This window comes from Marmota marmota, unplaced genomic scaffold (genome assembly GCF_001458135.2).
Source record: "Marmota marmota marmota unplaced genomic scaffold, marMar, whole genome shotgun sequence".
NCBI classification, from domain to species: domain Eukaryota; kingdom Metazoa; phylum Chordata; class Mammalia; order Rodentia; family Sciuridae; genus Marmota; species Marmota marmota.
Genome location: NW_025999982.1, coordinates 16147872 through 16160970, shown reverse-complemented (window position 1 = coordinate 16160970; position 13099 = coordinate 16147872). Strand labels below are relative to the sequence as shown.

Here is a 13099-nt window from a genome sequence, read left to right as displayed (position 1 = left end):
TGAACATTAAAGTCATAACTATTGTTTTGTATAAACAAGTTAGAGGGCTGCTCTCTGGAACTCGACAGAACAGTTAATACTTTTATACCGTGTTTTTAAGTGCTCAGGGTTTATGGGTAGATTTCAAGGCTATTTCACCACCAATTAAATCAAATATGCTTTTAAAATTCTCATTTAAAAAGAATTCTGAAACTAAGTGACTAGAGAGGACTCCTGGAAAAAGAGAGAGGAGCTATGTGATGGGGTACAGGGGAAGCAGAGGAGAAACTACAGGAGGGTGAAGTGTAACCAGCCACAGGTCTCCCGTGAATTTCCAGAAACATGTGCCAGTCTAATGAGATGAACTTCACTCTAGTTTCCCATAAAGCAGACTGATCGTCAAGACTCTTAATGACAAAACCGAGAACTTTAAGGGCGGTGTGAGAAGCAGAAGGCCAGCATCTGGTGGGTATTACGCTTGCGTTTCAAATTCCTGTTTCAGGCTATTCAAGTAATCATGAACATCCCCAAAGCCATGATACTTGGCTAAATACACAAGGACCCCAGTTGCACACCGTCCATCTCGTTGGCGGCAGAAGCTGCAGTTGCAGATTCCTCGACAAGGTGGGCAATGCCAGTTTGCATTTAGCAAAGCATCCCTGACCTCTTCACCATAACCGTTTTGAAGGCAGGGACCACAGAACTGGCCTCGAAGAATTCCAGCAGTCTGGGTTTCTGCAGTTTGTTTTGGTATCAATGGTTTTCTGTTGGCACTGATGACAAGTAGATCCCAGTGAACGGTTATATATCTTCTCTCGAGAGTTGCTGCAGATGTTCTCCAACTCATCCTCTGTGATTTCTTCCACTGGGCGAATTATATGCGGAAGGGTCGTGGATCCTGGGCGCCGACTTCAGGGCCTATCATCATCGTTCATGTATCTGTCCACAGTCTTCCTCTTTCTCACCAGCATAAACTTATCATTTTCCTCTTCTTTCTCCTCCTCTTCTGTGGGAAGAGCACTAAGGGACCCCAGGATCCGGGACCTTGACCTAGTCAGAGGAGGAGCTCTCCGGGTCAGGGTTCCTCCTGGAAGCCACACCTGGGAATGTACGCCTTCAGGGTGTCTTTGACTGATTTACTGATCTTGGGCCTGGGAGGAAACTTCTTCCAGGAAAGGAACCAGGGAAGCTTTCTAATTCTGACATGAGTTTTGCAAGCATTGCTTTGTTCTGCTTTATATGTAAAGCCCTTTTCTCAAGAAAGTTCATGCCACTTTCATCTTCTGAATCAGAATTGGAATCAGTAATGAAATTCTCTGAGGGCTTGGGGGGCGCTACTTTTTTGTTGGCTGCACTCCTGGTGTTTCCTGCTGGGAACTTCATCGCCACCCTGAGAGGTCCAGAAAGTCTGTACTGGCTGCGGGTCCTATACTGGCTGCGGGTCTTACAGCCTTCCCGGTTTGCCTGCGATCTCATTCCATCTTGTATCTCACTCTCTGAGAAACCGCAAAATGATTCATCATCCGAGTCAGCATGAAAAATACTGGCCAGTTCGTTACTGACATCTGGCCTTGGTTTCTGTAAAAATCCACAATGGTCTAACACATCTTGCACCTCACTTTCTGAAAAGCCGCAGAAAGATTCATTATCAGAGTCCTCATAAAAACAAAAAACAAAACAAAAAAAAAAAAACAAAAAAAAACATTTGCCAGTTCCTCACTGATATCTGACCTGAATTTAGGTTTTGCGTTTGCAAAATTATCAGAAGCAAAGCTGTCACAACTGTCATCAGAGGATGACGAGGTTTCCATGGAAATCAACTTCATATATCTGAATTTCTTTAAGTTCTTTACTCTGAGATCCTTTTGCAGCACGCGGCGACCCTCTATGCTGGAGGCGGGCACCCAGGCTCTGCTCCGAGCTGGTGAGCCAAGCAGCCACGCGCCTCGGTCCCACAGAGGAGCTGCAGAGGGAGCCGAGCAGGAGGGGCGCGCAAACCTGGGCTCCGGGATGGAGTTTTTTAAACTGCTCTATATTATCTGTCCACAGACCAAATTATGCAATATGTCACTACCATTCTCCACTAGTATCCTTAAATTCCCATCCACTTCATAATAGTCAAAAACCTATTCTTAAAAAAGAGGACCTAATAAAACCATAACTATTAAGGCTTAAATGTCTATTTATGTAAAATGTTTTAGTTCACTTTTTCTCCACTGTGGTCAAAAGATCTAAAAAGAACTAATTTAGAGGAGGAACAATTTATTTGGGGCTCACAGATTTAGAGGCTTCGGTCTATAATTGGCTGACTCCATTGCTCTGGACCCAAGATGGGGCAGGACATCATAGTGGAAAGGTGTGGAAGAGGAAAACAGTTCAGGACATGGCAGCCAGGAAGCAGAGATTGTTCCACTTACAAGGGACTAGATAAACTCCAGAGGCCCACCCCCAATGACTTACCTCCTCTAGCCACACCAGTTTATCCATTCAAGTGCATTAATACACTGATTAGGTTGAGGCTCTCACAAGCAAATAATTTCATGTCTAAACACTTTTGCATTGTTTTACAGATAAGCTTTTGGGAGACTTTGTATCTAAACTATAACATACTACCAAAGTTATTTTTATTTCAACTGAAGAAAAATTATTATTGACTGATACCTAAATATACTTGTTGCTGCTGGTACACATTCAGTATAAATGATAATGTTGGTGCTGATGACAATGATAACAATCATGGGGACAATAAATGTTACCTCTAACAACAGGTAAATCCTGACTCCCTTCCAAAGAATTATGGGCTTCCATTAGGCCATTTAGACAAAGCTTGGTTTGTGAGTAGTCCAGGGTTGAGAGAGAAAATTGTGTGTGTATTTGTAAATATTCTTGTCTATGTTTTGTTAATCATTATGAAATATGCTCTCAGCATTTAAAAATATTTCCAAAGAAAAATTATTTTTGTTTTCCAAACCAAACATAACTCTTTTTGATTCTTCAGATCCTCCTTTGTTTTTAAAAAATGTACCTGTAGGTGTCTCCCTAAGTTCAGGATTATTCTGTTTCTCTATTTGAAATGATGTCTGTTTGAGAAACCCATAGATTCTATAAACACTCTTAGGAAAAGTATTTCTGTTTAATAATCTGGCCAGATGCTCCTAATATCATCTTTTGTGATTTTGTTCTGTGGTCAAAAAAACTAAACATTGATAATTGCTGATGCTTTGTGCTGCCTGTTGTTGGTAAGATTTGTTCATTAGCAGTGAAACTAGAATATGAGATTAATATTGAATTTTATTCTGTAAATCAATTTCTAACCCACACGGACTCATTTTAAGTTCCTAATTCTTTTTTTATTAGTTGCTCAAGACAATACAATGATCTTGATATAGCATACATTTGATTCAAATAATTCTTTATAACCTAGTTTCCTCCTTTGCATTTACATCTCTTATTGTTTTACTGACTTTTTCTTACTATTGACCATGAGATTAGGACATGATATTTAGGGAACATAACCATTAAAAACACAGTAAACAAGTACCTTTGTCCTTTCTTTAAAATGGGAAATGCAGGATTTAACAACTCCCTTCAATATTTTTCTTATACAGTTGATTCTAAGATCACAGATAAAAATGTTATTTAAGCTAAATGCTTGACTTCATGATAATCTAAACTTTAATTGGTTGACTGCCTTTTCTTACATTCCAGTATACTCTTACTTTTGAAAATAAAAACATGGAGATTTTCCTGTGTTTTTGCAGAGCCACTCATGCATTACATATCTATAGCAACAGACATATTCCCTATTTAATTCTTTCTGTGAGTGAAAAGCTGTGCCTCTAGCTTGCTGGAGGAGGTCTAGGAGTAGAGCACATTAATGATATTCTCAGGTTTTCTGAGCCATATTCACCGAACCTCAAATATTCTGTTCCATTGTCTCCTTGAGTTCTTTCAGTCTCATCAGACCACTGATCATCAGAGCAATATTAGTGACAATTTTGTGCCAGACAGAAAGGCACTAGGCTGATGGCCCTTTTTGCTTCTAACATGCTCTTTTTGGTTTAGGGCATCAATGCTTCCAAAAATGCTGTTTAAAATTGCAAATACACCTGAGAAAAGCCCAAGACTACCATGAGTAGATCATTTTAATTGAATTCTAAAAACACTGACAAGAGAGTCATTGCTAATTGTGCATAGGTTATGAACTATCCAACTCCAGAGAGCCACTTTCTTTGTCATCACGCACTGCATACATTGTGCTGCCATTTTCCATCTTAATAAATTGATAATAGAGTACTGCTCAAATGTTTATTGTAAGTATTAAATGAGATAATGCATGTTACCTCTTTAAACTCTGCACCATACAATCAAAGCAAAATAAATGTTTGCCATAGAAATTACTCTTATTATTGGACTTATGAAAGCTTCACTTGTAACCCTTGGAAATAAAATATACATATGCAGACTACTTGGTTCTTTCCCTTGAGGAGCTTGTAGCCAGTTTGCAGGACATAAACTTATAAAAGACTGTGCCTTCACGCTATAAAGGAGGTCTCCACAGGGCTGTGAAAACACAGAAGGAGTCGGTAATTTTCTCCTGTGGGACAATTAAAGCTTCAAAGAAGAAAAAACATCTGGAGCCTAAATAATGAGAGGAATGAAGTGGAAGAGGAGAGTATGTGTAATAGGTTTGTGGGAGCAGTGTGCTCAGGGAAGAGGGAGTAGCTGATGTCGCAAAAGTAGGAATGTCATGAAAGGAGAAAAGGTTGAAATCCTGGAAGAGGATTTTATCATTTATTAATTTCACAATGTAAATTCTTTTTAAAAAATGTATTTCATCCTAGTATCTTGCTGATTCAGAGTAAAAGATAAATGTATACTACCAATATAGCCAAATAACTGTTTGATTTTTAAGATCTGGGCATTCACAATTTTTTTCCTCTCACTTGCTTTCTCTAGTTCAGATCTCTGTAATGATAACACTTTCTCAAATGCCAGTGACACAGGTGACATTTTGCCTACTTCTTCTTCTTCTTTTTTTTTTTTTTTGTTTAGGATCCGCTAAAGCTTTTGTGATTAGGGAGCTATTTCTTAAGTTGTGGCATATGATTTATCTGCTTTGGAAACCCTTCTGATTTCTTATTAAAAATGTTTAGCTCTGATTAGACCCTTAATTTCAAACCATTTCAGCAGTCCCACATTTGAACCTAGGGTCATTTTACTAAATCTGCTTAATTACTGGTGTGAGAAAGAAAAAGTCCAATTGCCCATTTCAGAATATAATATTTAGCTTTAAATGTAAAAGGACTTGGGATATAAGAAATGCAGCTGGAGAGGAGAGCAGAATGAAAAGTTACAAGCAATTAGCACCAGAGTATGAAAATTAACAGCACCATGACAATCAGGAGGTGAGAGGGAAGGGTCCCCACCTGACCAACAAAGATAAATTGCATGTGTGCCAAAAGACACTAAATCCTGGCTGACTTTCCTGCCATAAGAGAACAAAAGGAGGTGAGGGCAACTAAAGGCATATTTCTTTAAATAACCCAATAGAAGACATTAAAACCTAGGTAATATTCTGGAAGATTGTGCACCCCATACTACTCGGCCAATGAGCCACTGGGGGAGGGATCTTGTGCTCTAGGGGATAAAACAGTAGTTGTACCCAGTCTGTGTGTTTCTAACCACTAGGCCCCAGATCTTCAAGACCCATCATTAAACTAAATCCTGGCTTTTTGCTGTATCTCGTATCTCTTAGTTCATTCTTTAAGCTTGCCCAGGGGAGCGTATTTCTCATAATTGGTCACAAAGGCATCTGATAAGGAGTTCACTGGCAAACCATTCCATTGAGAAGGAAATAGGCTTTAATACATGTGCTTTTTATAAATTGGATCGATAGCTTAATTCATGTACTATGTTTCAGAGAGATGGTATGTGCAACAGGACAAAGAACTGAGATAACCTGTATTCACTGCCTTTTTAGGTAAGAAAATTTAATTACTTCCTATTTGAATTGCCCAAACAGAAAGACATTTCTCCCAAAAAAACATTTTTTTTCTTGACTAAAATACTTATTTTGATCAAGTGAAAAATCCAGGAGCAGAAAGGGCTTATTTTTTTAATCTCAAAATTCAAATGATCTTTTATAATTTTCAAAGTGTCAGACTTTATTATATAAGGTATAATTATATTCCCATGAGGCCATTCTATACTCCCAGTTGCTGAGAATCCAGCTAAGAATTCTTTCACATTCAAGTGTTAGCAAATCTGTGTGTGAGAACCACTCTTCTTACCTACAGGTTATTTCTCTTCCAGTCAGTAGGAAAAAAAAAATTAACCAACTACTATGATCTCAGAGATATCACCAAAAATTATCATTTCCTGAGTTCTAACTTGTGTTGGAAATTTGATTCAAGCAGACCACATCTTTAATTCCAATTAGAACTGAGAACAGTCTAACTATGGGAGGTGAGTTGATTGTTCATATTAGAACATTTTACACCTCTGTATTTTGATCTTGAGAGATTGTAAAGTGGCTGAGGATGTGAAAAGGCAATTTGTGTGAGTCATAATGGGATAGAAGAGAAAGTTGAGGCTTTTCTTTGGCAATGTATTTTTCTGAACAGTGGGAAATTGGCAGTAAAAATGTTCTTCAGTCAGCGCTGCACAGCTTAATCTCTTATTCACTCTGCCACTCTGCTTGCTACCAAAGGAGACATGGCTTTACTGAGTCCAAATTTTGTTCAAGAAGCAGGAGAGTCCAATATATGTGTGATAAGACACTTCCTAACAAGAGTGTCAACAGGAACTCTGCAATCCATAGGGTACTAAGAATGGGAAAAGAACACTGTGTAAGAAATGCTACATGCATATCTCTGTAGACACGTTTTCTCTCTCAAATTTCTGTTCTCTGCAAATAACTTCACATTTTTGTCGTGTTTGTGCCTATTGGTGTGCAGATGAGGTGGAAATATTGCAATTATGGGTACTAATGTGTGCAGTGCCTTCTATTTTCAAGATTTGGATTCCAGTGTGAAAGTGAATTTCCTTTTTTTTTTTCTGTTATTTTGAGCATGCTTTCTTTTAGGCATTGTATACCTTGACATAACATTCCACTTCAACCTTGTGAGCCCTATTGAGTTGTGGAAAAAGCATGGATTTGGGCATTGGATTGATGAGGTTTTTAGTTGTATTTCAGCCTCTTACCAGCTTGTGGATTCTGGAAAAGTTATCTACTTGTTTCACTGAGCCCATTTTTCTTAATACTTTAATATTGTTCTTAAATATATGAGTATGTGTCTCACGCAGGGTAAACTGAAGAAATGCTAGTTTTACTTCCGTTGAGGAGAGAAAAAAAAATCTGGGCTGTCCAATAACACAATGGACAAAGTTTTTCGCTTAAAGAAGGAAAATGAAATCAGATTTTCCATTATCTATTGACTACTAAATATCTCAGACAGAGGACACTCATACATAAGATATGATATTCATTTAATCAGTTTCCAAGGTGTGGATTTGTGATATACAAGAATCTACAGCTGCTCATTCAAAGTAAGTTCTGCAAATGGATTTGATTTGAGTCACCTTGTCACTTTAGAAACAATATCATAAATATAAATGACAAAGTCCCAAGGAAAGGCAACAGACCTGCCACTTTGCTAGCTTTTCACAAAACCTAATTTTCCATGCAATCTCTGGTGCATTAAAAAATAAAATGTAACATGAGTGTTGAAGGGTGCTTCCAGATGGTCTTTTATTAGCTACTCAGAAGGAAGCTGCTTCTGTTCTCTATCAACAGCACACATCACAGCCTCACTTTCACTTTCCTATAAAGTAAGCTTTTATTGTTGCATGACATGTTAAATGACACTTGAAGGACTTGTCCCTGAAGTATTAGTTCACGGGACCACAGATCTGAATTTACTTGATTTACTAGGTCAGACAATGCCAGTGAATCTCCCTTCATCCCCCTTTTTCATTATTTTTTCTTTTGACCTCCCTTATTTAATATAACATACTGTTATGGGCCAAGCTATATGAGCAATGACCAGATAGACTCCATTTTGCCCTGAGATTCCACATCATGTAAGAAATGTTTCTCTCAGGGAAAGCCCCACCTCTCTACCCACCACAGTTGCTTACCATAGCCTGTTTGGCAACACAAAATGGCAATTCTTATACAATGTAAAAGAGTTCTCTCTTTGGTTCTTATTTTTCTTGGACAAAGTACCCTGTCAGATATTGATTGTTTAGGTGTTAGTAACCATTCTTTAACTTATACACAAATAGGGACTTTTGGCCCACTCTGTTTTCTGCTTATGATTTTAGATCTCATGACGTTTGTTTATGATTTTGAATCATAGCAACTGCCACTTATGCTTTAATATGGTTTTGGACTATAAAAGGTGTACTCAAACCCTGGGAGGGGTTCAAAGGGTGTAGACTTGTAGCCTACCCTTTGGCCCACCAGCTGGTGAATCTGGACAGCCAACTGGTGAATAAAATTTCCGTCTCCTGCTCTAAGATGGACTCAGTGATTTGTTGCACTCTTGCCTTAATAATATCACAGAAAAACTTTAGAAATAAATTATTGTTTAAGAGTTTGTTGAGCTGAGCACATCCTAACTGTTCAAGACTAGAAGTTACTTTTTAAAGACAAAACTAGTTCATTTATTTTACAACAAAAGATGGGGGTCATTCCTATCCTCACTTTACTTTAATGAAAAGAAAACTCTGCTGTTTTCCATGAATTTCCTTACATTTCCTCTACTTTTTCTACTTGCACCACTTTTAAAGTGATCTTCCTAAAGTAAATTAATTCAGAGTTCCCTAGAGGAACAGATTTAAGAAATAGAAATCTAAAAATAGGGAGAATAGTTAGGGTTTAATAAATATAATTTAGGCTAAATTCTGGACAGACTCTAGATTATGACATGTATTGTGTTACATTATTATTAAGAATGTGAAGGTCAGGTCTGGTTAAGACTCCATAAAGATAAGATGAATGAAGGATCAACAAGAACAAAGTACCAAACTGAAGGAAAACAAGGACTCTCCTGAGCCGACTATTACCCTCCTCTGAGGAACTTATATGAAGCCATGGAATGTGGCTCTTCCAAATCATATTCTTCCAAAAATAACTTGGAGCATTAAGAAAATGGCAAACTGGCCAATGTTTATCCTGATTGATTAGTGTTCTTGTCAAATGATCTGTATACCAAAATAGTTCTGTAAAAAGAGAATAAATTTCCATAAACAAAAAGCATCTCATGTGAAGGAAGATAGCTGAATAGAATTCTAGTAAAATAATAAAATAAAGACGAAGTCCTCAGTCAAAAAGAAACGTTGTTCAAAAGACAGAGAGGAAAAATTGCAGCAGGGCTTTTTCAAGTGACATTCACTCAGACTGTGCTGCCACTTTACATTTAGCTACCACAATCACTCTAAGAAGAATGCAATAGGATTCCCAATTACAGATGAGAAGTGAGGCCCAGAGTGCTTAAATGGCTTTTCAGTCAAGTGGTAGATTCGGTGGATGTCACCAAAGGTCACTCCACTTCCACAGATGAGTGCTTCATTCTTCATGCTTCTCCCATTCTCTCCCTGCAGAACTACTTAGGGCTCTAGCCAGCTATTTCAGCAGAAATAGGGGACACTTATCTCAGCCATACATACTTCTGTTCAATTGAGTTTTGCCTCCTATGTGCCTCTAGCATAGAAGGACTCTTCTCACCTGCTATCCTCTCTTGTTATCTGCTCCAGATGACCCTTGGGCCCAAACCTTCTTGTTCTAAATTAAAAACTATTTTTTTTTGTTTAGGGAAAAAAATAATTGAGTATCTGTCCACTGATTCAGTTGTATAAAGGGATTGGGAGTAGTCCATCAGGTTGTAGGGGAAAGGGAAATGGTCCAGAGGATCCTAGGAACATACTGAGGAAGGTCCACAATACTCTGACTACTCTTAAAAGGTATGTGTTGCATATGTTTATTTGAGGAGTGTGTTTTATATACTAAAATGTGAGATGGTCAAGGAACTCCAGTGGATCTGGCTCTTCCTCTAACAGAAGGGAAAACTGATACCAAGAAGGTGCAGTAACATCCTAAAAGTTCTACAACTAAGTTGGGTTGAAGCAATGACTGGACCTTCAGCTGCCTGTATTAAGCCATTATTGTAAAACAGGATGAAGAGGCAATAGCATCTGCTCTCTCTAGGGCTGGAACTCACTCTGTGTCTTCTGTCTGGCTTCAGATATTCTCCCTTGAATCCCTTCCATACCTTCCCCAGTCTGCTACTCCAGTCTCTGCTCTCTGAGTTCTCACATGTCAGACTCCCACACATTGTCCTTTGGGGTTGGTGCTGTCTTGTCACCACTTACATACAGACCCAGAACTTTTAGTGCAAGGGATACAGGTGATAGATGATAACATATTTTATAAGATGTAAAAACTATGGAAGTGGAAAGAGGAAGTGTGAAGATTCTTCATGCACAATGGAATGGTATATTGTATTGTTTATGTGAATTTTAGTGTTTGATATTGCTTTTATATGAATGGGACATTTCTACACACACACAATTGCAATACACACACGGCTCATGTTAGTGTGTAAGAATCTACCCCATTATTTTAGTGCTCCATGATATTTCAGAACTGTAGTTAGATAAAATTCTTACACTGATAAACATTTGGGTTGTTTGAATATGTGCCTCTGACTGTTTCTTTCAGTTTGTTTCCTAGGACTGGAGTTGTTGGTTGAATGCTTTTCAGTATTAAAAATTCATTCTTTATATTAAAGACCGGAAGAAGGCTCCTTTCAATGTTCTGATTTGAAAAGGAAAATTGATAGTAGGTAGGCCCCTTCAGTCATCTTTTTCACTCCTTAAGAGGAGTGAGGTGGGCTGGGGATGTGACTCAAGTGGTAGTGCGCTCGCCTGGCATGCGTGCGGCCCGGGTTTGATCCTCAGCACCACATACAAACAAAGATGTTGTGTCCGCCGAAAACTAAAAAATAAATATTAAAATTCTCTCTCTCTCTCTCTCTCTCTCTCTCTCTCTCTCTCTCTCTCTCTCTNTTTATTATCTACATTGGCGATGCATCTCTCTCTCTCTCTCTCTCTCTCTCTCTCTCTCTCTCTCTCTCTCTCTTTCTCTAAAAAAAAAAAAGAGGAGTGAGGTGACTTCAATTGAGGTGAGCAGTGACTAGCTCACATCATTAGAGCTCTTCCTCAGAAGAGCTGCAGCCTTTGAAGTACAAGAAAAAACTCACCCACAGAGGCCTGAAAAACCTGTGCAAGTAGCAAATGATTATTCCTTAATATTTGCCTTGATTTGGACACAAAATGGACTGTTTTGAAACAAATATGAGTTTGATATTTACTGTTTGGGGTTTTGAAACTTTTAGTTTCTGTTTAATAGAAAGAATGAATTAGTAAAAAAAAAAAAACAGTGCAACCAAAAAGAAAAAAAAAGAAAAAAAGAAAGAAAAAAGAAAGAAAGAAAGAAAGAAAGAAAGAAAGAAAGAAAGAAAGAAAAGAGAAGGAAAAAAAGGTGGGAGTAAGAAAGAAAGAAAAAAGAAGGAAAAAAAGGTGGGAGTTGGAATTCAGCATTCCTGCTATTCATCAAAAATTCCACACATGCGTGCACAACTTACTTGTGATATTTTAGGTTAGAGTTTGAGTTTGTGGTAGAGCTTTCATTTTTTAAAGAGAAGTCAAAGCCCTAAAGTCAGAGGCATCACTTAGGATGTCAGCTATGGGAAGAGGCTTACTTCCCATTGGCTGGACAGAATTGCTTCAGGTTAGGGATACTCAAATGTCTTCCTATTTCTGCTCCTTTTGTGCAATTTGTTCCTTAGAATCCACCCCCTCCTCAGCCAGAGGGCTTGATCTACAATATGATCAATTTAAATTTACAACGACACACACAAGAGGGTAAGAATTGTGTCATTTTGGAAAGGGTTTTCTATTTAGAGTCATTGAAAACTTCACAGCAATTTGAAGATGAGATGGATTATGATTTTTCTTACTGAGGAGAACAGAGTGTTGTAAAAATCCTTGTAGAACAAGGTAAAGATGAAACATGGCTTCTAACTCATTTATTTTTCACTACAGTCTCAGAAAATGTGGCTATTACTTGCTGTGTTCTCCTGAATTTACTAATATGTTATTCTGTAGCCATTTAAATTTACTCTAAATAGTTTATTTATTTATTTACTCATCAATTTTATATTTAGCCCAGGTCATGTATTAGCACATGGCAGATATGTAACCTATTGGATATAACATATAAATAAGGTTTCTAATTTCTCTTCCTTCTCCTTTCCTCTTCTTCCCCCAATCCTGCTTTTCCTTCTGTATATGTTTAATGAGTATCTGTTATTTTTCAGACAATGCTTTTAGTAATTGCTTGTTTTGGAATTCATACTGATAATTTCACTCTTATTTCAGAGAGTACATATGAATAAACTACCTACCCTGACATTTATAAACTTCTACTTTTCTGCTGGACCAGTATCATATCACATTTGCTATTTTTAAATTTAGGGCATTTTAACTATGATTTCTTTATAGATAACATCCAAAAAGTTTAGTTCTAATCTTACTCCTGAATTTTAGTCAGAGGTTCTATCTTAGCATTCTATCAACAATTCCACAAATTCTGAATATCTCAAGCTGGACCTTGTTCTTCCATCCAAACAAATGATTTGTCCTACCATTTTTGGTTCCTTAATAGCTTAACATTATTCAGTGCTTCAGACTAGACTGTGTGGGAATTTCTTTAATATTTCTTTAATCTCCGGTTTCTATGCTATCATCTGATTCTGCATTTTTCCCTCTTGAAATATCTTTTTTTTAAACTTGTATAATAAAATGAGATAAGATGGTAATAGTAAGGGAAACTGGGTACAGGGTATGTGGGAACTCTCTGAACTGTCTTTATATTTTTTCCATTCATCTAGAATCATCCTAAAATAAAACATTTATTTATGTATTTATTTATTTATATGCCTTCATACATGTACTTGGGGTAATGATGTCCATTTCACTCTACCGTCTTTCCTACTCCTATGTCTCCAATTTATTTCTCCCTCCCCTTTGCTGTATCTAAAGTTCCTCCATT

The 13099-nt window shown here is 37.6% G+C and overlaps 1 pseudogene; it reads right to left on the bottom strand.

Annotated features, from left to right (window-relative positions):
- Positions 1 to 406: 406 nt before the first annotated feature.
- LOC107143657 lies at positions 407 to 2466 on the bottom strand (annotated as a pseudogene).
- Between the last annotated feature and the right edge of the window lie 10633 nt (positions 2467 to 13099).